We start from the raw sequence: 25742 nt of genomic DNA, 5'->3' as shown, positions 1-25742 counted from the left end.
CCTGAAAGCCAAACCTCACAAGCTTTCTGTCCCGGGAAACAGGGCTGCTGTCCCCCCTTTGGTCAGCCCCGCCCACCACTGCCGACCACCCGATCCAAACCCGATCCAAATGAGGATTCCTCGCAGGGAAAAGGTGCCAGCACAGAAAGCCCTGCCTGCCCACGGAGTGCCCAGGCTGTGCCACACACTGCACCTGAAAGCCAAACCTCACAAGCTTTCTGTCCCGGGAAACAGGGCTGCTGTCCCCCCTTTGGTCAGCCCCGCCCCGCCATTTTAGCAGCCCCCCCAAAACCCGATCCAAATGAGGATTCCTCGCAGGGAAGAGGTGCCAGCACAGAAAGCCCTGCCTGTTCACGGACACCCCAGGCTGCGCCACACACTGCACCTGAAATCTAAACCTCACAAGCTTTCTGTCCCGGGAAACAGGGCTGCTGTCCCCCCTTTGGTCAGCCCCGCCCCGCCATTTTAGCAGCCCCCCCAAAACCAGATCCAAATGAGGATTCCTCGCAGGGAAAAGGTGCCAGCACAGAAAGCCCTGCCTGCCCACAGACTGCCCAGGCTGAGCCACCCAATGCACCTGAAAGCAAAACCTCACAAGCTTTCTGTCCCGGGAAACAGGGCTGCTGTCCCCCCTTTGGTCAGCCCCGCCCCGCCATTTTAGCAGCCCCCCCAAAACCCGATCCAAATGAGGATTCCTCGCAGGGAAAAGGTGCCAGCACAGAAAGCCCTGCCTGCCCACGGACACCCCAGGCTACACCACACACTGCACCTGAAAGCCAAACCTCACAAGCTTTCTGTCCCGGGAAACAGGGCTGCTGTCCCCCCTTTGGTCAGCCCCGCCCCGCCATTTTAGCAGCCCCCCCAAAACCCGATCCAAAGGAGGATTCCTCGCAGGGAAAAGGTGCCAGCACAGAAAGCCCTGCCTGCCCACAGAGTGCCCAGGCTGAGACACACAATGCACCTGAAAACCAAACCTCACAAGCTTTCTGTCCCGGGAAACAGGGCTGCTGTCCCCCCTTTGGTCAGCCCCGCCCCGCCATTTTAGCAGGCCCCCCAAAAGCCGATCCAAATGAGGATTCCTCGCAGGGAAAAGGTGCCAGCACAGAAAGCCCTGCCTGCCCACAGTGTGCCCAGGCTGCGCCACACACTGCACCTGAAAGCCAAACCTCACAAGCTTTCTGTCCCGGGAAACAGGGCTGCTGTCCCCCCCCTTGGTCAGCCCCGCCCCGCCATTGCCGGTCACCCGATCCAAACGAGGATTCCTCGCAGGGAAAAGGTGCCAGCACAGAATGCCCTGCCTGCCCACGGACACCCCAGGCTGCGCCACACACTGCACCTGAAAGCCAAATCTCACAAGCTTTCTGTCCCGGGAAACAGGGCTGCTGTCCCCACTTTGGTCAGCCCCGCCCCGCCATTTTAGCAGCCCCCCCAAAACCCGATCCAAATGAGGATTCCTCGCAGGGAAAAGGTGCCAGCACAGAAAGCCCTGCCTGCCCACGGACACCCCAGGCTGCGCCACACACTGCACCTGAAAGCCAAACCTCACAAGCTTTCTGTCCCGGGAAACAGGGCTGCTGTCCCCCCTTTGGTCAGCCCCGCCCACCACTGCCGACCACCCGATCCAAACCCGATCCAAATGAGGATTCCTCGCAGGGAAAAGGTGCCAGCACAGAAAGCCCTGCCTGCCCACGGAGTGCCCAGGCTGTGCCACACACTGCACCTGAAAGCCAAACCTCACAAGCTTTCTGTCCCGGGAAACAGGGCTGCTGTCCCCCCTTTGGTCAGCCCCGCCCCGCCATTTTAGCAGCCCCCCCAAAACCCGATCCAAAGGAGGATTCCTCGCAGGGAAAAGGTGCCAGCACAGAAAGCCCTGCCTGCCCACGGACACCCCAGGCTGCACCACATACTGCACCTGAAAGCCAAACCTCACAACCTTTCTGTCCCGGGAAACAGGGCTGCTGTCCCCCCTTTGGTCAGCCCCGCCCCTCCATTGTCGACCAGCCGATCCAAACCCGACCCAAAAGAGGATTCCTCGCAGGGAAAAGGTGCCAGCACAGATAGCCCTGTCTGCCCACAGAGTGCCCAGGCTGAGCCACACACTGCACCTGAAAGCCAAACCTCACAAGCTTTCTGTCCCGGGAAACAGGGCTGCTGTCCCCCCTTTGGTCAGCCCCGCCCCGCCATTTTAGCAGCCCCCCCAAAACCCGATCCAAATGAGGATTCCTCGCAGGGAAAAGGTGCCAGCACAGAAAGCCCTGCCTGCCCACGGACACCCCAGGCTGCGCCACACACTGCACCTGAAAGCCAAACCTCACAAGCTTTCTGTCCCGGGAAACAGGGCTGCTGTCCCCCCTTTGCTAAGCCCCGCCCACCACTGCCGGCCACCCGATCCAAACCCGATCCAAATGAGGATTCCTCGCAGGGAAAAGGTGCCAGCACAGAAAGCCCTGCCTGCCCACAGAGTGCCCAGGCTGAGCCACACACTGCACCTGAAAGCCAAACCTCACAAGCTTTCTGTCCCGGGAAACAGGGCTGCTGTCCCCCCTTTGGTCAGCCCCGCCCCGCCATTTTAGCAGCCCCCCCAAAACCCGATCCAAATGAGGATTCCTCGCAGGGAAAAGGTGCCAGCACAGAAAGCCCTGCCTGCCCACAGTGTGCCCAGGCTGCGCCACACACTGCACCTGAAAGCCAAACCTCACAAGCTTTCTGTCCCGGGAAACAGGGCTGCTGTCCCCCCTTTGGTCAGCCCCGCCCCGCCATTTTAGCAGCCCCCCAAAACCCGATCCAAATGAGGATTCCTCGCAGGGAAAAGGTGCCAGCACAGAAAGCCCTGCCTGCCCACAGAGTGCCCAGGCTGAGACACACAATGCACCTGAAAGCCAAACCTCACAAGCTTTCTGTCCCGGGAAACAGGGCTGCTGTCCCCCCTTTGGTCAGCCCCGCCCCGCCATTTTAGCAGCCCCCCCAAAACCCGATCCAAATGAGGATTCCTCGCAGGGAAAAGGTGCCAGCACAGAAAGCCCTGCCTGCCCACGGACACCCCAGGCTGCGCCACACACTGCACCTGAAAGCCAAACCTCACAAGCTTTCTGTCCCGGGAAACAGGGCTGCTGTCCCCCCTTTGGTCAGCCCCGCCCCGCCATTGCCGGTCACCCGATCCAAACCAGATCCAAATGAGGATTCCTTGCAGGGAAAAGGTGCCAGCACAGAAAGCCCTGCCTGCCCACAGAGCGCCCAGGCTGCGCGACACACTGCACCTGAAAGCGAAACCTCACAAGCTTTCTGTCCCGGGAAACAGGGCTGCTGTCCCCCCTTTGGTCAGCCCCGCCCCGCCATTTTAGCAGCCCCCCCAAAACCCGATCCAAATGAGGATTCCTCGCAGGGAAAAGGTGCCAGCACAGAAAGCCCTGCCTGCCCACAGAGTTCCCAGGCTGCGCCACACACTGCACCTGAAAGCCAAACCTCACAAGCTTTCTGTCCCGGGAAACAGGGCTGCTGTCCCCCCTTTGGTCAGCCCCGCCCACCACCGCGGGCCACCCGATCCAAACCCGATCCAAATGAGGATTCCTCGCAGGGAAAAGGTTCCAGCACAGAAAGCCCTGCCTGCCCACAGAGTGCCCAGGCTGCGCTACACACTGCACCTGAAAGGCAAACCTCACAAGCTTTCTGTCCCGGTAAACAGGGCCGCTGTCCCCCCTTTGGTCAGCCCCGCCCCGCCATTTTAGCTGCCCCCCCAAAACCCGATCCAAATGAGGATTCCTCGCAGGGAAAAGGTGCCAGCACAGAAAGCCCTGCCTGCCCACAGAGTGCCCAGGCTGCGCCACACACTGCACCTGAAAGCCAAACCTCACAAGCTTTCTGTCCCGGGAAACAGGGCTGCTGTCCCCCCTTTGGTCAGCCCCGGCCCCCCATTGCCGGCCACCCGATCCAAACCCGATCCAAATGAGGATTCCTCGCAGGGAAAAGGTGCCAGCACAGAAAGCCCTGCCTGCCCACAGAGTGCCCAGGCTGCGCCACACACTGCACCTGAAAGCCAAACCTCACAAGCTTTCTGTCCCGGGAAACAGGGCTGCTGTCCCCCCTTTGATCAGCCCCGCCCCGCCATTTTAGCAGCCCCCCCAAAACCCGATTCAAATGAGGATTCCTCGCAGGGAAAAGGTGCCAGCACAGGAAACCCTGCCTGCCCACGGACACCCCAGGCTGCGCCACACACTGCACCTGAAAGCCAAACCTCACAAGCTTTCTGTCCCGGGAAACAGGGCTGCTGTCCCCCCTTTGGTCACCCCCGCCCCGCCATTGCCGGCCACCCGATCCAAACCCGATCCAAATGAGGATTCCTCGCAGGAAAAAGGTGCCAGCACAGAAAGCCCTGCCTGCCCACAATGTGCCCAGGCTGTGCTACAGACTGCACCTGAAAGCCAAACCTCACAAGCTTTCTGTCCCGGGAAACAGGGCTGCTGTCCCCCCTTCGGTCATCCCCGCCCCGCCATTGCCGGCCACCCGATCCAAATGAGGATTCCTCGCAGGGAAAAGGTGCCAGCACAGAAAGCCCTGCCTGCCCACGGACACCCCAGACTGTGCCACACACTGCACCTGAAAGCCAAACCTCACAAGCTTTCTGTCCCGGGAAACAGGGCTGCTGTCCCCCCTTTGGTCAGCCCCGCCCCGCCATTTTAGCAGCCCCCCCAAAACCCGATCCAAATGAGGATTCCTCGCAGGGAAAAGGTGCCAGCACAGAAAGCCCTGCCTGCCCACCTTATACCAAAAGTGGGCCATTAGCTGAACTTGAGAGACACACGGCAAAGCTTTTCTTTCCACTATTGAACTGCACCCCGTCTATTGATGAAGTGCTCCACTTAAACTCTCAGTCCTATTCCAGAAAAACCATTAGCCGCAGACCTACCTCATAGGCCACCAAAGACAGCTGGGAAGGAGAGTGGTTCTTCTCTTTTACTCCCTCTGCCTGGACGACCTGCTGCTCCAAGTGCCCTGCCTTACTAACATGGCACACTCCTCTTTGCCTGCTCAAATTTCTATCACCCAGAAACCACCTGGACTCCACCCCCCGCTCAGCTGATTATGCCTCTCAAGGCAGCCGGGCTGAGCTCGGAGCAGTTTCTCCCCGCAGTTTAAATCCCCCACAAACGCCCTCAGCTGCATTCAATGAGGAGATGATTAGAGCTTGCAGTGCAGCTCCGTTCACCTGGGCTGAACTGAAAGGAGCTCCTCCATGAAGTAAAAATCTCCGAGGAAGAACCTCAACTCGTCTCCTGGTTACCTCACAAGGTCCTTAGGTGCAGATGAGCTGATGTGGCTTGCTCGAATACCAGGAAACAGACCACTTACTCCCCACAGAGTGCCCAGGCTGCGCCACACACTGCACCTGAAAGCCAAACCTCACAAGCTTTCTGTCCCGGGAAACAGGGCTGCTGTCCCCCCCTTTGGTCAGCCCCGACCCGCCATTGCCGGCCACCCGATCCAAACCCGATCCAAATGAGGATTCCTCGCAGGGAAAAGGTGCCAGCACAGAAAGCCCTGCCTGCCCACAGAGTGCCCAGGCTGTGCCACACACTGCACCTGAAAGCCAAAGCTCACAGGCTTTCTGTCCTGGGGCACAGGGCTGCTGTCCCAATGTTTCTTGCAAATCCCACCTTCCTGCCTTTGCCAAGTTAGGCAATATCAGCCTTTCCTTGGCTATGAGAAGTTTCCTTTATTTTTAAAAAAGCAGAATAATTCCAAGGACCGTCTGCTAAGCAGAAGCAGGTGGGTGACAGAAGGCAGTGGAGTGTAAGCCCTGCTGGTCCTCCAGCTTTTCCCTTTGCCCCTTCCTGACCTGGTTGCTGTTTGTCCTGCCAGGCCAGGGATCCTGAATCCCTCCAAGGGTCCTGGAATTGATGAACTAGAGGTGTAACTGAGGCTGGGCTTTACCCCAATTAAAGAGGAGGTGCTGAACCAGCCCAGCATACGGAACCTCTGCCCTCATAGAGCAACTGGGAACAACTGAGGGGTTTTACAGAAATGCCAGTAGGATAAAGGGTTTGGATGAGCTTTCCCAGCAGCCAGTGCCCTGCTGTGTCTGCCCACAGATCCGTTTTCTGTCTGTATTTCCTGCAGCCGACTCCAAGCAGAATGGGATGGTGTCTTAAAAGCTGGTGGGGTGGGAAAGGGGAAGATCTGTGTTAATTTACAATTCCACAAGATTATCCTTTCAGTCTGTTTTACTTTTGGAGTGTGAAGGACAAGGGGAAGTGGGGTGCAGTGGGGAACCAGTGGAATCTACCAGGCAACCAAAACTAAGCTGGACAATGCTTTTCTCTTTTTCCTTCTTTTCTTTTCCCCGTTCCTACAGAAACTATGTGAAGGATAATTTTAATGTGTGGGAGACGATAAGAGAGAGAGCAGTGGGAATGTTCTAAGAGCTTTTACACGTTTCTTTCACAGTCTGACTGCCCCTATTCAGAAAAAGTCCCAAGTATTAAAATACCAATGGACATCATGGAGCAGGAACCTTTCCTAAGTGATAGCAAACCTGCTGACAGTGAGTAGAACTAACCTCTCACATGCCTGCTTGACTCTGACTTGCACTACAAATATATATCTATATATTTAGAGTGATTTTTTTTTAATTTTTTAATCTTTCCTTTTACTTGAGAACTACTTTTTCTTGTTCTATTCTTTTTCCTCTCTTTTTTAATTTCCAGGCCTCTGCTTTATGACAGATTTTGCTTTTGTGAGCTTTTTGTTTTGGTTTGGTTTTTTTTTCCTTTGCTGGTTACAAAATCAATGTTGTTCCTTCTGCTGCCTCCAGCTTAAGTGCTTTTCTCCCCTCCCCTCCCCTCCCCCTTGGTGTTAACCTGCTGATGGTGGGATTTATTTTTTTCCTCTGAGTCTGGTGTTCTGGATTTGCAGCGCTGTCCTGTCACTGTTTGTTTCCTTAGGTGCCAAGCAGTTGCAAAAAAAATCAGCACTTAACAGAGTAATTAATTATTTGTGTCATTAAGCTGCCCAGGCAGGGATCAGTTGGTCATTAACTTATTTCCCTTCTTAGATAATTTGCTTTTGTGCTCTTCTCTTGGTTTTAATTTCTCATGTTAATATCCATAAATGCTGATTGTAATCTTTATTTTCAGTCATTCTCACTTTACATTTTCCTCTTTTAAGTGAGGAATCACAGCTGACCTTGGCTTTTTTGCCTTTGAGCTGACTTTTTAATATACTAAGGGTGTCCTATACTGTTTTGTTGTGAGTTGGGAGGGGAGAAATACAAATCAGAGCAATAAATTAGTGCTGCTGCCAGACTGGTAATTCCTGGGAGTAGGACCTAAACCCCTAGGTGATAAATCCTTAAATTATCCTTCGGGTTTAAGAGCTGGGACCCAAGTCCCTTTCCTTTTGGTGGCATAGAGAGGCCTTGGGCAACACGGAGCATTGCTCTGTGGGTTTTAGATACAGAAGTATCTAAAAGTTCTACCTCTTATTTCTAGATGCCAGGCTTTCTGTAAAAAATGTATTGTACCATATATAATGTGATTTTTACAAAACACCAAACCCATCACACCACAATCTCCAGGACGTGGCACAGGGCTGGATCGGTTCCATTAACACCTTCTGCTCCGAAGCATCTGGCTGCTTTAGGGTTATGTTGGTTTTATGGGTTTTATTTTTTATGAGTAATCTTTGCTGTGAAGGAGACGGGATGTGATCCGCATCCTCCTGCATCCCACACCATCATCTGTGGAATTTACCTGAAATCTTGGCTACTCAGCTTCTCGGCCCCAGACCCGGCAATGCAGCAGGACCAAGCAGAAAACGTTTCAAATATTATTAAAGTGATTTTTTTTTCCAGTAATATAAACCATGAAATTCCTTATAACATTATAGTATTTTACAGTTTTATGAAGCTTTCTATTGTGACTTTTATGGAATCAAAAGATGAAATGATGAGATACTTTAGCATTTATATTTTTCAAAATGAAATGTATACTGAAAATAAAGTAGCTTTATGCATTTATGGGAGAGTTCATGTCCATTTTCGCTCCTTATGTGTCGAGTCTTGTCTGACCGAATTGAGATCTGAGGATCACTGTGGTGGTATGGGAGAGTGGCTGGCAATTTGGAAGCAGGCGTCATTGGTTCGCCTGGATTGCCAAGGAGCAGCACGGAGATGAGCCCACTGGTGCCAGGGGTGCCACCTCCTTCAGGAAGCAGGCGGTGGGTGCAGGGGAGATGCAGCAGGTGGAGACCATGGAGAGGAAGGTCCTGGTGGAGACCATGGAGAGGAAGGTCCTGGTGGAGCCCAGGAGCACAGGCAGAGGCGCCTGGCTGTAGCTGCTGCCGTACTCGTCCAGATACCTGCGGCAGGGGCGGGACGAGGAGACCCGGCACCCCGGGATCGGGAGCAGGAGCTGCGGGATTTAGGGGCGTTGGGGCTGCCCGGGGATGGGAGCCCTCTCCGGCTACCGGGAACGGCGAGTCCGCACTGCAGGACTTGACCGACAGGGCCGAGGACTGCGGGAGGGACAAGTGGTTATGGCCACCCACGACACACTCTCTCATCCCAGCCGTGGTTTGGGGTCCATCCCCCGCTTTTGGGTCGCGCCCCGGGGCTGCAGTCCCGGCCGTGCCCACCGGGGTCACCGCTCTCCCGTGCCAAGGCACAGCCCCGGCTCCTCCGGCCCGAGTGGGACCGTGTCCCGTTCCCTGGGGGTTCCCAGCCCCAATCCCACCTCGGGGGGAGAGGCGGCACCGGCCAGGACCCGCAGCGGGCACGGGCGGGGCCCGGGAACGAGCCCCGGGAACAAACCCCCGAGCACGGACCCCAGGGAACGAGCCCCTGGACTTAAGAGTAAGGGGTTTGAAATCCTCAAAAGCTCAGTGATGACAGAACAGTGTCACTGCCTTTATCAGCTCATCTCTAAATTCAACATGTCACAAGAAGCTGTGCAGAAATACCCATCTCAACAAAGATCTCCCAGAGCAGTTCGAATCCAAGGGTGCTTCACTTCAGCTGTGCACAAGCACCACTCCTGCTCACCTCCGTGCTGTGTTTGACAGATTCTGCCATAACATTCCTTTGGGGAACCTGCTGGTTCCTGCTCACGAGGAGGCTGATACATCAGACTTACTGCCTGAGGTACAAAACACTCTCCAGAGTAATCGCCCCAACAACTGTATCAGATAGAAACACATCCTTAGAAATAACAATTGCAATGCCAGGGTTTCATGTTCTAAACATTCTGTCTCTCCCTCCAGAGTTCTCCTGGGAATGTAGGGATGGTGTTTAAGAGCAGCATAAGGAAAACTGACAGTCACTGTTCCACACTTTCCAGGATAGCAACACTGCCAAACTGAGCTTGTAACATAGACCCTCTCAGGATAATTTGTAGATCTCATTAAATGCTAATTCTTCATGAGAAGAATCAGGACAGGGAGGCTGATTTAACACCTAGAGGGATTCGTGGGCTACAATGAGGACACTGACCACAAGCCTGGTGCTCCTGGAAAGAGCAGGTATTGACCTGACAAGTGCCTCAGATCGATCTGTGACAAGAAGTGGGAGGTGGAGTTGGTACCAGAGTCGCTGTCCCTTCACACACAGTTAGTCAGTGGCCTGCAGAAAAGAAGGGGGTTCCTGCCTGCTGCTCTGCCCTGTCACTGCCCCGTTCCCTGGGAAAGTGCAGCTCTTGTCACTGCAGTGTAAAGGTGGGGAAAAGGCAGCGAGAGAAAGGCAGCCCAGCTTGGGGGGTGACCCTCCCTTCCTTCAGCTGCTGGGAAACGTGGCCGGGGGTCCCTCAGAGGCACTCCAGCTGAGGAGCTGCACCACTGCCAGAGGGACTTGGCAGTGACGGGGCAAGGGCAGCTCCTAAAATGCCCAGCTGGAGGAACGAGCCGCCCAGGCCTCCGCACCAAGCCCTGTGCAGGGCACTTGGGCTGCTGGGGAATGGCCCAGCAGGGAGGTTCTGCTCCTGCCAGCCCAGCTGTTGCTGCCAACCGCATAGGAGGGGAGGTATTTTGTCAGGACAGTCGCTCATGGAACGGGTTGCCTGGGGAGGTTGTGGTATCCCCATCCGTGGAATGTTTCAAACCATGACTGGATCCCTCCCTGAGCAGCCCGGTGCGATCCCATTGGTGACTGTGGCCTGAGCAGGAGGTCAGACTTAGAGACCTTGAACTGTCTCTTCTGACCCAGATTCCTCTACAGTCCTGCAGCAGTTCTGGCTTCCTACAGTCCATGAGACCTGTTGGTTCCACAGTCTGCAGAGAAGCTCCTTTGCCCAGCAGGCAGTCCTGGAATGCCCAGCCATCCATGGCAGAGATTCCCAGAGCTGCCACGTGCCCCAGCTGTCCCTGAGCCCCAGCTTTGGCCTCGGCACTGAAACGCTGCCAGGACCTGTCCCTGCTGTGCAGGTCCGTGGGGCTGCAGGACACGGTGTCACACAGCACACACGGCCACTGGGTCCTGCCAGCTCCTCCAGCCTGTGCTTCCTGATTGCCGGGGATTTTAGGGGCCACCTGTCTCCAGGGATGGGCAGGGAAACAGAGATTTCCTGTGACAGGGAGCAAGATTTCCTGTGACAGGGCCTTGCCAAGGCAAGCAAATCGCCTGGGCTTCAGGTGCCCGTGTGCAATTCCATCTCCAGGCTCTCCCCCAGCAGCAGGTTCCTGTCCCCAGTTCCCGATCTCCCTCAGCTGAGCGGGCGGGGCGGGGCCGCAGGGCCAGGCGGGCTGGGATTGGGCGGCGGCGCTCGAGCGCTGATTGGGCAGCGCTGGCGGCCCGCGGTATAAAGGGCCGGCGGGGCGGGTGCGGTCGGTTGTGTGTGAGGGCTGAGGGTGGTGCCCCGCTGCTGCCCGGGCTGCGGAGGGGAGAGCGCCTTGGCCGCTGGGTTATGGACCGGGGGAGCCGGGGGGCGTTTAGGGGCGCCTTGTGCTGGGCAGCGGGGGCCGGGTAAGCCCCTTCCCTGCCGGGTGACCCCGGGGGAGCCGTGGCAGGGCTGCGGGGCTGGTTGTCTGAAAAAGGTGGAAGCTCTGTTGGCCTCTGTTGACACCTGCACCAAAGGAGATGCAAATTTTCCCCCTCTTGGTTGCAGGCTTCACAAAGCTTCACAAGCTTCCTTTCCCAGGAAAGGAAGTTTTAGATTCCAACTCACCTTTATGCTAAAGGTTTCCTTGTTCTCTCAGCAGGATGTCGAGTGCCACCGTGTCCCTGAGGTTCCCCTTTCTGCTGTTGGGAGAGCACAAGGTGGATGGAGAGGATCCCCAGCCATCTGCAGGCAAAAGGGACTCGCACAACTGCAGTTTTCCTACAGCCCTCATGAGAGGGGCTTTGAGGGTACCATGGGTAATGTGCCAGCTCTCCTGCTGGAGTTTTCATCTTCTGCTATATTTGAACATAAAGAGTAAAACAAAAGTCAGGTGTGTTCTGGAGTATGTTACACTCGTGCAAAGCTCCTTCCCTCTGTTTATTTTCTGTTCTGGAAAGCACAGTCTGGGGTTCCTGGGCACTCCCTATTAAATGATTCCATGAAAATAATTTTGTACTGAAAGGAGAAAGGAGCTGTCTGTGGGAGGTCAGATGTCCCTGAAAAACCTTGATGTTTTTTCACTCAGTAAGCTCTTAAAATATCTCAAAGTGGGTAGGAATGCCTGGCTTCTAAAACTCACCAGCTGAGTCTTAGAGGCTTCTTTGAAGAGCTGAGTTCAGGCAGCAGAATTGCCCCCCAGGAGGGACTCTGTGCCTGCTCTCCCGTGGCTCCAAGGATCTCTGGCCCTTCACGCCGGCACCGAGATTTTCTCGGGAAGGGCCTCAGATCCCCGGACCAGTCTGGGACACAGGCAAGATCCCCCTGCATTTTAGGACCAAATTGGGCCCCCCTGGAGGGACAGTGCTGTTGGTACCCCCCGGGTTGGGGCACCCCGAGGACTCCAGCGCGCACCGAAAGGATTATTCGGGGAGATCCTTGGGGTGCCCGGCCCTGGGAGCTCAAAGCAAGGTCCCTGCCATGGATTCAGGCATTGCTGAGAGTATCCCAGGGGTAGCTGTCCGTGCTAGACATGGAGCTCTCTAATGGACTGTAATTGTGTTCTAAAAGTGGTGCTCCAAGTGCCAAAGCAGTGTGGGACTGGGATTAAGAAATGAGCAGTGATGGTCCAATTGGCTGTTTTCTCGGGAATGTAATGGTAAGAGCTGCAGGAGTGCCAGGTGTGTGTTCCAGTCCCCAGCATTTGGTTTGCACATGTCCTGGTCAGACACAGGTCCAACTTCCCCAGTCCTTAACACAACAAAGAGGGAATGAAGGACTGGCAGTGTTAAGGTGATTGGTGTGACAGGGGTTAAACTGGGAAAACATTAGGGAATTCCTCGGTTGGTCTATTTGCCAGACTCACCCAAACCTGTGTTAGGAAGAGATGGACTGGAAAAGTTGAGGCAGCAATGAAATGGAAAACTGGGGATAATGAAACTGTAATTGCTGAAACTAAATGTGTCCAAGCAGCAGCTCTTGTTGTGCAGGGAATAACTCCTGTCAGCAGCAAGGTCCCGACTGAAGTGGCAGCTGCAGTTGTTCCTGTGGTGTGGGCCAGTGGAACTGCAGGAGAGTGGGAGAGGGCAGAACCTGTGGGTATTACCCTGATGTGGGATCTATATGGGTAAGGCAAACCCAGTATTCTTTAAAATCAGAATGCCAGCTTGGATTGTTGCAGTAACAGCTAAATTGGCTCATCCTGGTTTGCTTGTAGGACGTGAATGCAAGAACCTGCCAAGTAAACCAGTGGCCAAGATGATTGATCAGTGCAGGACCTGAGAGAACCCCTGTAAGTGACAACCTCGAGCAGTTTCCAGTACTGGATTGAAAAGATGGCCTTTGCTGCATCTGCTTGAGCAAGGAAAGCCAAGAAACCTTTGCTTTGGCAGGAGAAAATCCAGAAAGCGGGAAGGAAGAAAAGAAGCTCCCTGACTCCTCCTGAGCCCCAGACAGCCCATGAACTGCCTTGCTGGGAATGTAGGATGGGGTGGACTCTGGATTGCTCCCTCTGGATGTGTGGTAAGACTGTTCTGCCAACTTTTCCGACAGCCTGTAAGCATTCGCTGCCTTGGTTAGATGGTGCAAGGGCAGCCTTTAAGCAGCTAAAGCATTCCCTGAGGAGAGCTCTGGGTCTGCCAGATGTCTCAGAACTGTTGGAAGCATCTTTGGTGGGGAGGGCAAACAAAGGCCAAGGTGTGCAGTGACCCCCCTGAGAAGGGACTTTGAGTTAATGGCATCCCTGCAAGTGAACTGTGTGGGCTGTTCCCCCTGTAGGGCAGGTGATAGTCCCAGCTACAGTGATGGGAAAAATAGTTAAAGAGAGCCCCAAAAGCTGAAATCCTCTTGGAGGCTCTTGGCAAACAGAGTTTTCTGAGTTCCCCCTGAAAGAAGAACAGTGATAGTTTTGAGTGGTGGTAGATCCTTTGAATAGATAGCCTTGAGTGTGTCCTTGTTGCACCAGTAGGCTTGTCCAACTCCCATCTTCCAGGAGATACACATATTAAAGTTTAAAATGATCCTTTTCCTAATCCTTTGTTGTCTTGAGGCTCTCCCCTGCAGGAACTCCAGGAACTCCTGGTGCCGCCTGGGCCGATGGATTGGACGCCCCAGCCCCTCCGTTCCTGCCCAGCCACTGGGTCCGTGTCCAGTGGTGGCACTGCCAGCCCTGCAGGTGAAGTGGGAAGGGCCTTTCCAGGTCTTGTGGGTCACATTGATAGAAGCTAAATTTGCAGAAAAAGGACCTGGGGTCTGTTATTCTTGAGTTCAGAAAGCTCCTTTTGGTTGGTGAGCAGGACAAAGTGGATCCTTCAGAGTTCCCATCCGTGTTTGTGTCTCAGCCTGTGTTAGGATTCAGGGCTGTAGCTGTTGTTGTCACTGAGGAGTCAAACTATGCTTTAAATCATGAGACACTGGCCTGATGGCCAAGTGTCAAGAATAAAGGGGGAATGATATCTGAGTGTTGAGATGTAACAAGATCTGATCCTTTTTGCAGTGGGATGTAGCCTGGAAACTGCAGAGAGCTGAGCCAAGGGATTGAAAGGGACCAAGCAAGGGAGGTGAAGAAAGAAGGAAGAAGGGAAGTGAGGCAGCAGCCAAGCAGCAGCAAGTTGCTGTGTAAGCAGGTGAGTTGTGTTGAGGTTCCTCAGGCAGGCACTGAGGACTTTGAGGGCTCCAGACAGAGCAGACCTGGGAAGGCCCTCGGTGACGCCCCTCTGAGACCTTCGAAGTGTAGGCGTGTATGGTAATGAGTGTTGGAAAATGTCCTGACTGTGGAACAGGAATGCAGGGAAGGAAATGAATCCTCCTGTAATGCTGACCCCTCCCATCATCTGCAGTGGAGATAGCTCTGTGTGCCCTTTGGGAACTGATTGCCAGGACAACTGGCGGGCTGGAATGATTCAAGAGCATAGGATACAAGATTGCCTGGCTTCTGAAACTCACCAGTTGTGTCTCAGAGGTTCTTGTAAGAAATTTTAGACAATACCTGAACTTCTAGTGTGTACTTCTGAGTTCAGTTGGAAAGAGATTGTCCAGGGAACAAGTATCTTTCTCATTCCAAGAAGTTGCACTTGATGAACTTCCCATCTGAGCTGATGCCCTTGGCAGGAGAAGTGCTCAGCAAGGAGGCTCTTTGCTCCTAGGCAGGAAGAAAGGCCAGTGCCCTTCCTCCCACGGCCCAGCCCAGCAGGGCTGGCAGGAGCTGGTGGTGTGGCTGCTCTTTGGGTTCTCAGCTGTGGCTGTGGGGGTGGTGACATCGTGTTCCTGCCTGTGCTCCAGGGCAGCCAAAAGCCCCAGCCCAGCCCCTGGGCCTTTTTGGGAGCCTGAGCTATTGCAGTACTGGGGATGGGGGTTTGGGTTTTTGTTTCCTAAAAGTAGAACCATTGGGGGGGATCTCTTATCTCACAGTTGTTGTTGTTTTGATATCTTAATTAATTACAACTTGAGAAGAAAACCTTGTGTAACTTAGGAACTGACTTGCACTGGTTACACTGAAAGTGCCAAGGAGTTGTAGTGTCCACTGGATTGTTTGTATTGAAGCAGTTTGGTGTTTACAGAAGGATAATAACTCCTGTCAGCAGCAAGGTCCTGACTGAAGTGGCAGCTGCAGTTGTTCCTGTGGTGTGGGCCAGTGGAATTCCAAGAAATGGACAAGGACAGAAGCTGTAAGAATTACCCCTAAGGCAGAGTCTCTCCTGGTAAGGCAAACCCAGTATCCTTTAAAATTAGGAAGCCAAACTGGATTGGTTGCAGTAACAGTTAAATTTGCTGATCATGGTTTGATAGTAGAATGTGAATGGAAGGACCTGTAAAGAAAGGAAAAGGGAAAGATGATGGATTGCTGGGAGCAGGGGCTGGCAGACAGTGGCACTGGATGTTTGGTTGTGGTTGGGAATGAGCAGCTTGACCTGCCCAGGGTTGTCTGTGCTGGGGGTGGGTTTGGGTCCTGTGTGGCCACAGGTCTGTGCAGCAGCTGGAGCCTGGGCAGGTCTGGGGGCTGTGGTGTGCCAGGCTGCTGAGTTTGTTTTGCCTGTTTCCTTGGAGTGTCCCAGTGTCCCTGCTTGGCTGTTTGTTGCCCTGCAGGCAGAAGAGCCAGGCCTGAGCTGGCTGAGTGTTGGTGTGAGCCAGAGTGGGTGTGTCCCTGCCCTGGGGCCAGTCCCCAGAGCTGCCTTTGGCATCCCCTGCTGAAGGGTGGGAGCTGCCCAGAGCCAGCAGCATCCAGCTGGAGGATCCAGGAGGATGCAGCTCTTGTTGTCTGGGAGGTAAGAGGTGGGATGCAGGAGCTGGCAGGGGTGTTTTGCAGGCAGAGGGAGGGCAGGAGCAGGAGAATTGCAGGTGCAGCAGCTGGGTCAGTGCTGGATGGAGTCGGGGCTGGGAAAGGGCCCTGAGTGTCAGGGCAGGGGAGAGCCCAGGGTGGCCCTGGGAGCCCTGGGGCTGTGAACAAGTGCAGTGGGCAAAGGAATGGGCACTGGAGAGCTGGGCAAACAGCTGGAGGAGTTGCAAGGGGAACCAGGAGACTGGAATGCAGGAGCAGCAGCTCCCTGTGTGTGTGTGTAGAACCAGGTGTACTGCAGCCCTGAGTGAGGTGGGAAATGAACCTCAGGAGGCTGGGAACAAGTCCCACACACTGGTTAAAGTGGGATGGAGTCTTGCCAAGTGTCTGAAAAGCTTTTCTTCAGTGTTGCTTTATCAGTTGAAAACTGAAGTGATTGTCGAGGTGTTGGCAGTTGTTTTCCTGTGTCTTTGGTGAGGTGTTGACTCAGTACCTTTCTTGGAGCTGCTGTTGGATGAAGAGGTGCCCCCAATTGACCTGTAAGGTCCTTGTTTTTCTTCCCTGCTTCTCCCAGCTTGTCCAGGAGATGGAATTCCAGTGCTACAGTCTGGGTGGGTCATGGTGCTCCCAAAAGGAGCCTTTGTGCCTTCAGGACAAGTTTTGGTGCCACTGGAGCTGCTGGGAGAAGCATAGGGTTGGCAGTGAGAGGCCTGGAATGATGTTGGTGTGGTACAGAAGAAATGAGCAGTGATGGTACAATTCACTATTTTCTCTTGAATGTAATGGTAAGAGCTGCAGGAGTGCCAGGTGTGTGTTCCAGTCCCCAGCATTTGGTTTGCACTTGTCCTGGTCAGACACAGGTCCAACTTCCTCAGGCCTTAACCCAGTAGAGGGAGAATTAAGGACTGGCAGTGTTAAGGTGATTGGTGTGACAGGGGTTAAACTGGGAAAACATTGGGGAATTCCTGAGTTTGTCTGTTTGCCAAACTCACCCAAACCTCTGCTAGGAAGAGATTGAGTGGAAAAGTTGAGGCAGCAATGAAATAGAAAACTGGGGATATTGAAACTGTAATTGCTGAAACTAAATGTGTCCAAGCAGCAGCTCTTGTTGTGCAGGGAATAACTCCTGTCAGCAGCAAGGTCCCGACTGAAGTGGCAGCTGCAGTTGTTCCTGTGGTGTTGGCCAGTGGAATTGCAGGAGAGTGGAAGAGGGCAGAACCTGTAGGTATTACTCCTAATGTGGGATCTATATGGGTAAGGCAAACCCAGTATCCTTTAAAATCAGAATGCCAGACTGGATTGGTTGCAGTAACAGCTAAATTTGCTCATCCTGGTTTGTTTGTAGGATGTGAATGCAAGAACCTGCCAAGAAACCAATGGCCAGGATGATTGATTAGTGCAGGACCTGAGAAAACCACCTTAAATGACAACCTCGAGCAGTTTCCAGTATTGGATTGCAAAGATGGCCTTTGCTGCATCTGCTTGAGCAAGGAAAGCCAAGAAGCCTTTGCTTTGGAAGGAGGAAATCTGGAAAGCAGGAAGGAAGAAAAGAAGCCCCCTGACTCCTCCCTGAGCCCCAGACAGCCCATGAACTGCCTTGCTGGGAATGGTGGGACAGGCTGGACTCTGGATTGCTCTCTCTGGATGTGTGGTAAGACTTTTATACCAGCTTTTAAGAACAGCCTGTAAGCATTTGCTGCCTTGGCTAGATGGTGCAAGGGCAGCCTTTAAGCAGCTGAAGCATTCCCTGAGGAGAGCTCTGGGTCTGCCAGATGTCTCAGAACTGTTGGAAGCATCTTTGGTGGGGAGGGCAAACAAAGGACAAGGTGTGCCGTGACCCCCCTGACAAGGGACTTTGAGTTAATGGCATCCCTGCAAGTGAACTGTGTGGGCTGTTCCCCCTGTAGGGCAGGTGATAGTCCCAGCTACAGTGATGGGGAAAAATGGTTAAAAGGGAGCCCCAAAAGCTGGAAATCCTCCAGGAGGCTCTTGGCAAACAGAGTTTGCTGAGTTTGCCCTGACAGAAGGACAGTGATAGCTTTTGAGTGCTGGTAGATCCTTTGAATAGATAGCCTTGAGTGTGTCCTTGTTGCACCAGTAGGCCTTGTCCAACTCCCCATCTTCCAGGAGAAAGACCTATGAAAGGAAAAAGTGATCTTCCTAATCCTTTGTTGTCTTGAGGCTCTCCCCTCAGGAACTCCAGGAACTCCTGGTGCCGCCTGGGCCGATGGATTGGACGCCCCAGCCCCTCCGTTCCTGCCCAGCCCCTGGGTCCGTGTCCAGTGGTGGCACTGCCAGCCCTGCAGGTGAAGTGGGAAGGGCCTTTCCAGGTCTTGTGGGTCACATTTATAGCAGCTGTAGTTGCAGAAAAAGGACCTGGGGTCTGTTATTCTTGAGTTCGGAAAGCTCCTTTTGATTGGTGAGCAGAACAAAGTGGATCCTTAGGGTAAAGTGGGAATGATATGTGCATGTTGAGATGTAACAAGAGCTGATCCTTTTTGCAGTGGGATGTAGCCTGGAAACTGCAGAGAGCTGAGCCAAGGGATTTAAAGGGAGCAAGCAAGGGAGGTGAAGAAAGAAGGAAGAAGGGAACTGAGGCATGAGCCAAGCAGCAGCAAGTTGCTGTGTCAGCAGGTGAGTTGTGTTGAGGTTCCTCAGGCAGGCACTGAGGACTTTGAGGGCTCCAGACAGAGCAGACCTGGGAAGGCCCTCAGTGAAGCCCCTTGGAAACCTTCTAAGGGTAGGTGTGTGTGGTAATAAGTGTTGGAAAATGTCCTGACTGTGGAACAGGAATGCAGGGAAGGAAAATGAACCCTCCTGTAATGCTGATCCCTCCCATCAGCTGCAGTAGAGATAGCTGTGTGTGCCCTTTGGGAGCTGATTGCCAGGACCCCCGTGGGGCTGGGATCATGGCAGGGTGTTGTAAGCAAGGAATGCCTGGCTTGTAAAACTCACCAGCTGAGTCTCAGAGGCTTCTGTGAAGAGCTGAATTCAGGCAGGAAAATTGGCCCCCCAGGAGGGACTCTGCCTGCTCTCCCGTGGCTCCAAGGGATCTCTGGCCCTTCACGCCGGCACCGAGATTTTCTCGGGAAGGGCCTCAGATCCCCGGACCAGTCTGGGACACAGGCAAGATCCCCCTGCCTTTAGAAATGAGGCCTTCTTGTGGCTTCCCCCCTGTACCCGTTGGGGGGTTCCAAAGAAGGCCTCTTGAAATGCCTTTTGGGCTGTCCATGGCAAGCTTGAGACCAAATTGGCCCCCTGGAGGGACAGTGCTGTTGGTGCCCCCCGGGTTGGGGCACCCCGAGGACTCCAGCGCGCACCGAAAGGATTATTCGGGGAGATCCTCGGGGTGCCCGGCCCTGGGGAGCTCAAAGCAAGGTCCCTGCCATGGATTCAGGCATTGCTGAGAGTATCCCAGGGGTAGCTGTCCCTGCTAGACATGGAGCTCTCTAATGGACTGTAATTGGGTTCTAAAAGTGGTGCTCCAAGTGCCAAAGCAGTGTGGGATTGGGATTAAGAAATGAGCAGTGATGGTCCAATTGGCTGTTTTCTCTTGAATGTAATGGTAAGAGCTGCAGGAGTGCCAGGTGTGTGTTCCAGTCCCCAGCATTTGGTTTGCACTTGTCCTGGTCAGACACAGGTCCAACTTCCTCAGGCCTTAACATAATAGAGGGAGAATGAAGGACTGGCAGTGTTAAGGTGACTGGTGTGACAGGGGTGAAACTGGGAAAACATTGGGGAATTCCTGAGTTTGTCTGTTTGCCAAACTCACCCAAACCTGTGCTAGGAAGAGATGGACTGGAAAAGTTGAGGCAGCAATGAAATGGAAAACTGGGGATATTGAAACTGTAATTGCTGAAACTAAATGTGTCCAAGCAGCAGCTCTTGTTGTGCAGGGAATAACTCCTGTCAGCAGCAAGGTCCTGACTGAAGTGGCAGCTGCAGTTGTTCCTGTGGTGTGGGCCTGTGGAATTGCAGGAGAGTGGAAGAGGGCAGAACCTGTAGGTATTACCCCTGATGTGGGATCTCTGCTGGTAAGGCAAAGCCAGTATCCTTTAAAATCAGAATGCCAGCTTGGATTGGTTGCAGTAACAGCTAAATTTGCTCATCCTGGTTTGCTTGTAGGACGTGAATGCAAGAACCTGCCAAGAAACCAATGGCCAAGATGATTGATCAGTGCAGGACCTGAGAGAACCCCTGTAAGTGACAACCTCGAGTAGTTTCCAGTATTGGATTGCAAAGATGGCCTTTGCTGCATCTACTTCAGCAAGGAAAGCCAAGAAACCTTTGCTTTGGAAGGAGGAAATCTGGAAAGCAGGAAGGAAGAAAAGAAGCCCCCTGACTCCTCCCTGAGCCCCAGACAGCCCATGAACTGCCTTGCTGGGAATGGTGGGATGGGGTGGACTCTGGATTGCTCCCTCTGGATGTGTGGTAAGACTGTTCTGCCAACTTCTCCAACAGCCTGTAAGCATTTGCTGCCTTGGCTAGATGGTGCAAGGACAGCCTTTAAGCAGCTGAAGCATTCCCTGAGGAGAGCTCTGGGTCTGCCAGATGTCTCAGAACTGTTGGAAGCATCTTTGGTGGGGAGGGCAAACAAAGGACAAGGTGTGCAGTGACCCCCCTGAGAAGGGACTTTGAGTTAATGGCATCCCTGCAAGTGAACTTTGTGGGCTGTTCCCCCTGTAGGGCAGGTGATAGTCCCAGCTACAGTGATGGGAAAAATGGTTAAAAGGGAGCTCCAAAAGCTGGAAATCCTCCTGGAGGCTCTTGGCAAAGAGAGTTGGCTGAGTTCCACCTGACAGAAGGACAGTTACAGCTTTTGAGTGCTGGTAGGTGCTTTTAAATAGCCTTGAGTGTGTCCTTGTTGCACCAGTAGGCTTTGTCCAACTCCCCGTCTTCCAAGAGATATACATATTGAAGTTTAAAATGATCTTCCTAATCCTTTGTTGTCTTGAGGCTCTCCCCTCAGGAACTCCAGGAACTCCTGGTGCCACCTGGGCCGATGGATTGGACGCCCCAGCCCCTCCGTTCCTGCCCAGCCACTGGGTCCGTGTCCAGTGGTGGCACTGCCAGCCCTGCAGGTGAAGTGGGAAGGGCCTTTCCAGGTCTTGTGGGTCACATTGATAGAAGCTAAATTTGCAGAAAAAGGACCTGGGGTCTGTTATTCTTGAGTTCAGAAAGCTCCTTTGGATTGGTGAGCAGGACAAAGTGGATCCTTCAGAGTTCCCATCCGTGTTTGTGTCTCAGCCTGTGTTAGGATTCAGGGCTGTAGCTGTTGTTGTCACTGAGGAGTCAAACTATGCTTTAAATCATGAGACACTGGCCTGATGGCCCAGTGTCAAGAATAAAGGGGAATGATATCTGAGTGTTGAGATGTAACAAGATCTGATCCTTTTTGCAGTGGGAGGTAGCCTGGAAACTGCAGAGAGCTGAGCCAAGGGATTGAAAGGGACCAAGCAAGGGAGGTGAAGAAAGAAGGAAGAAGGGAAGTGACGCATGAGCCAAGCAGCACCAAGTTGCTGTGTAAGCAGGTGAGTTGTGTTGAGGTTCCTCAGGCAGGCACTGAGGACTTTGAGGGCTCCAGACAGAGCAGACCTGGGAAGGCCCTCAGTGAAGCCCCTTGGAAACCTTGTAAGGGTAGGTGTGTATGGTAATGAGTGTTGGAAAATGCCCTGAATGTGGAACAGGAAGGCAGGGAAGGAAAATGAACCCTCCTGTAATGCTGACCCCTCCCATCAGCTGCAGTGGAGACACTTCCGTGTGCCCTTTGGGAGCTGACTGCCAGGGCACCCGTGGGGCTGGGATGATGGCAGGGTGTTGTAAGCAAGGAATGCCTGGCTTCTAAAACTCACCAGCTGAGTCTCAGAGGCTTCTTTGAAGAGCTGAATTCAGGCAGGAAAATTGGCCCCCCAGGAGGGACTCTGCCTGCTCTCCCGTGGCTCCAAGGGATCTCTGGCCCTTCACGCCGGCACCGAGATTTTCTCGGGAAGGGCCTCAGATCCCCGGACCAGTCTGGGACACAGGCAAGATCCCCCTGCATTTTAGGACCAAATTGGGCCCCCTGGAGGGACAGTGCTGTTGGTGCCCCCCGGGTTGGGGCACCCCGAGGACTCCAGCGCGCACCGAAAGGATTATTCGGGGAGATCCTCGGGGTGCCCGGCCCTGGGGAGCTCAAAGCAAGGTCCCTGCAATGGATTCAGGCATTACTGAGAGTAGACTGGACTGGGCAGAGAGGGAGCAGTTTGTCCTGTGGAGTTGGGATGGGTTTGTTCAGGATGCCTTGGGAGGCAGGGCTGGAGAGGCCCCTCTGTTGGCTGTAGTGTTGGAAGGTTGTAGCAGCAGGGATGGAGCCTTCGACCTCCTGCTCCCCCCGTGAGCCCCGACGGGACCGTGCCCTTGGCAATGGAGGGCCCCCCATTGCTGAGTCAGCGGTTCCGGGGCCAGGAGGGATGGGATCAGGATGCCGAGCTCCACCCAGGGCCAGGGCTGCCAATGTTCAACCATGGAGAGAACTGAAAGCAGAGTGAGATGGAGGCCAAGCTGCAGCACAAGGATGGGTGAGAAAAGACCCTGGTCCTCAGGTGGAGCTTTGAATTCCCTGGAAAAATGGATCTTTTCAGATGGTTCAGGCCCTTGTGGATGCTGGAGCAGAGGCCTCTGTAATTTATGGTCACCCTAAAAAGTTGCAAGGAGGGCAAGTTCTGACTGCAGGATGAGGTGGGAAACAAAGTGCAGTGGTCCAGAGAAAAGCTGAGCTTAAAATTGGTCCTGTGCCAGAGCAGCCTCGTGCAGTGCTTGTTGCTGTCCCTGAGTGTCCCATTGCAGGGGATATTCCCAAGGGTGCCTTGTGCTGGGGAACACTGGGGGCAGTTCCCTTTCCCTGGGCAGGGCAGGCAGGGCACGTTTCCCCCCTCGAGGGTGGCTCCACAGTCCCACCCTGTGCCCTGGGAGCGTGGCAGAACACCTGGACCCACTGTCCTTGTCAGAGAGGGCACAAGGGATGGTTGGATGGGTGAGGGAATGGTTCAGGGAGTACAAGCACCATTAGAATGAGTAGGGCAGCACATGGAAAGGAAGGGGGGGAGTTAATCCAGACAAAATTCAAGACCTGCCCAACCTGTGATATTTTTAGGATCTCAGAGGTGTTGTGGTCCCCTGGAAGTATTGCCCAGGACTAGGCAGGAGACTTCAGGCTTGGTCACCCCCAGAGCAAGGTGGAAGCCCAGCAGTTTATTGGTTGGTTTGGCTTTTGGTGACAACAAGGTCCTCCTTTGGGACCAATCCTTGGCCTGGGCCATAAAGTCCCAGGGCAGAAGTGTGAGTTTGAGTGGGAAATGAGCAGCAGGGAGGGTTGGAAACAGCTCGGGGAGCAATTCAACAGGCTCCAGACCTGTGGCCAATACGAGCTGCAGAGGGGGAACTGAAGGTTCCTGCCAGTGCTAATGATGCCAATTGGAGCCTCTGGCAGAAGTAGGGTCGTGTAAGGGGGGACTCCTGAATTAGATGATCAATGGAGCATAGAGGTGTGAGAAAGAAATCATATTAGGTTGTGAAACCAGCTGGAGTGTGGTACAATGTAACTTGATGGCACAAGCTAATTGTAAGGTCCATTGTGCTTTTCAGCAAGTCAGCCTGATATCCCCTGTTATGAGAGCTGAGTTCTTCCTTGGTTCTGCTACATCTTGCAAGGTAGGTACATCTACCCTTGAAACACCATGGGAGAGGTCATCCCTAGGGGTGAGAAAGATGATGGTGAGAGGAAGATGATGTGGTCAGGGGTGGCTGGCCCCTTGCCCTACAAGTAGGGCAGGCCCAGGCTGTTGCCACCAGGCAATGATCAGGCGGTGTTTGGCTGCCATTCAGGCCTCCCCTTACACTGCGTCCTGGCCCTACGTGGTGTAATGTGGAGCTGATCAAATGGGCTGTCAGGACTGCTGAGCTGAGCGATCCTCATCCTGCCACCGAGCCTGTGTTGCTCCGCGGGGACGCCCGCTAAGGGATGGGCACCGACCAGCTGCTGCAGATCCTGACAGCCCTGCCTGGCTGGGGGGGTGGGCACAGGTTAGTGAGAGGAGGCAATCGAGAAAGAAGACTTTAAATATCCTTTAGTGTTCCTTTAATACCCTTTATTTAGTATTCATAATATTTTCCCTTTAATTTCCCCTATTACTAACCAAATATCGTGTTAATAGTTATCCATAAGATTGTGTTATGATCCTTTTTGGTATCCCTTTGACTCCCTTTTTACTAGTTAAGATTATACTGTATTGAATGCTGTTCTTAGTATTTGTTTTAATGCCACACAATAAGGCAGTTCATTTGTATCCTTTTTTAACTTTTGATTCTCTTTGCTAAGTTTATTATTATTATTCTCACTGTAATAAAGGTACCTTGTGTGTTTGAATGCTTGTGGCACTTGTCTTTATTCTGGGCATGTATCCTAATGAACTGTTACAGGTAGGAAGGAAGTGCCCTTAGGATTTGGGAATAGGAAGTTACTGGAAGCCAGCCCAAGATAGACCCTGTTGGAGAAGCGGCTCTGAGTATGTTCTTGGGCTTTAGTGGGAACTTAACAAATGCTAAGAGGGCCTGAAATCCCCCTAAGGCCTTGGGTAAAAAGCTCCTCCAGGATGCCCAGGCCAGGCCCTGCTCAGGAAGGCAGCCCCATGGAATGGAGATGGTGGATCCAAGGCAGAGCCAGAGCAGGGGTCGGGGCAGGAGCGAGGCCTCGGGAGGGAGTTGCCACCGGCCCTGTGGTTGAAGCAACAAGTGTAGATCCCCTGGACAGTGAGCACAAATCACTGGGGAAATGGGGAAAAGCCCCAGAGCAAGTGCTGGGAGCAGAGAGGGAGCATGCATGGCTCACTGCTGGGTCAGCCACATCTGTCAGTGGGAAGCACTTTTGGAAAGCAGGAGCTTATAACCCGTGCCAGAGGGAGTTTGAAGTCACAAAGGGGGGAGGCAAAAGTAGTCCATGTGCTGAGTGAGACACTGTACCTGTGGGAATGAAACAGGAAGAACTAGGGCAGTGTCAGGTTTGTAGGGATTTGGGGTCAGTTGGCAGTGGTTTGGCTACTTGGCTCCCAAGTGCCACCCTCACGGAATTAGTGATTAAATGCAGACAAGGAAAATGGGAATATGTTCCTGTGAATAAATGTTAGTGGAGGGAATGATATTGCCATGTTTTAGCTTGATATCTTACAGAACCTGTGGATCCTGGCCATCCTCACAGCCCTTGTGGTCCCTCTGGGCGATGCTGTTGGCCCGGGCAGTTCCCTGGAAAAGGTGCCTGGGTCGGGTGCCTTGGTTTGATTTGGATGGAGATGGAAAAGCAGCTCCAAACCAGGACCCCAGGACAAGGTGACGTGGGAAGCAAATGGCCCTTGCCCAGGGGTCAGTGTCCCTTTGTGCCCGGGGGGACTCTCTGGCAGGGCCGGGGTCTGTCGGGCTCATTGTGCGGGCGGCTGTTGGTGCCCTCAGTGGGATTGGATGGATGTGATTCCAGGGGCTGGGAGCACTGTTGCCATGCAGTGCTGTAGTTTCCCTTACGGTGCTGGGTCCGGGGGGTCTCCCTGGCATCGTTGTCCCCCTGTGTGAGCGGTGCCAGTCCCAGCCCCAGTGTCACAGCAGCAGGGCCGTCCCCTGGGCTCTGCCTGCTGGGCTGTTCTGGGAAGTGCTGCCAAAAGAGCAAAGGGATCAGCTGGGGCAGGGGATGGCACAGTTTGGCACCATCCTCCCGAGGCGAATATCGGTCCAACTGTTGGGTACCTGCTGCCTGTGTCCTGCAGCCCAACATCATCAGGATAACAGAATTCCTTTCCCCACTCTGAGTCTAGCTGTTCCTGTTATTCCATGACTGGTGAGGAGTTGTTTTCTGGAGTGCCCTGCCTGTCAGCAAAACACCAGGCCCAAAGGATCCTGGCAAGTGCAGCCCTGGAAGAGTCAGGAAG

General features: G+C 53.7%; 2 long non-coding RNA genes across 2 annotated transcripts; both read left to right on the top strand.

Annotated features, from left to right (window-relative positions):
• Nucleotides 1-13667: 13667 nt before the first annotated feature.
• Nucleotides 13668-14686, top strand: LOC135408058 (uncharacterized). Its single transcript, XR_010427209.1, has 3 exons — nucleotides 13668-13692; nucleotides 14014-14143; nucleotides 14582-14686. It is a non-coding gene; the product is annotated as an uncharacterized LOC135408058 (long non-coding RNA).
• Nucleotides 14687-22952: 8266 nt separating this feature from the next.
• On the top strand, nucleotides 22953-25525 carry LOC135408059 (uncharacterized). Its single transcript, XR_010427210.1, has 3 exons — nucleotides 22953-23267; nucleotides 24250-24335; nucleotides 24997-25525. It is a non-coding gene; the product is annotated as an uncharacterized LOC135408059 (long non-coding RNA).
• Nucleotides 25526-25742: the final 217 nt, after the last annotated feature.

Source organism: Pseudopipra pipra, unplaced genomic scaffold (genome assembly GCF_036250125.1).
Source record: "Pseudopipra pipra isolate bDixPip1 unplaced genomic scaffold, bDixPip1.hap1 HAP1_SCAFFOLD_160, whole genome shotgun sequence".
Lineage (NCBI taxonomy): Eukaryota > Metazoa > Chordata > Aves > Passeriformes > Pipridae > Pseudopipra > Pseudopipra pipra.
The sequence above is the reverse complement of the archived record's forward strand: the minus strand, read 5'-3'. Positions and strand labels throughout refer to the sequence as shown.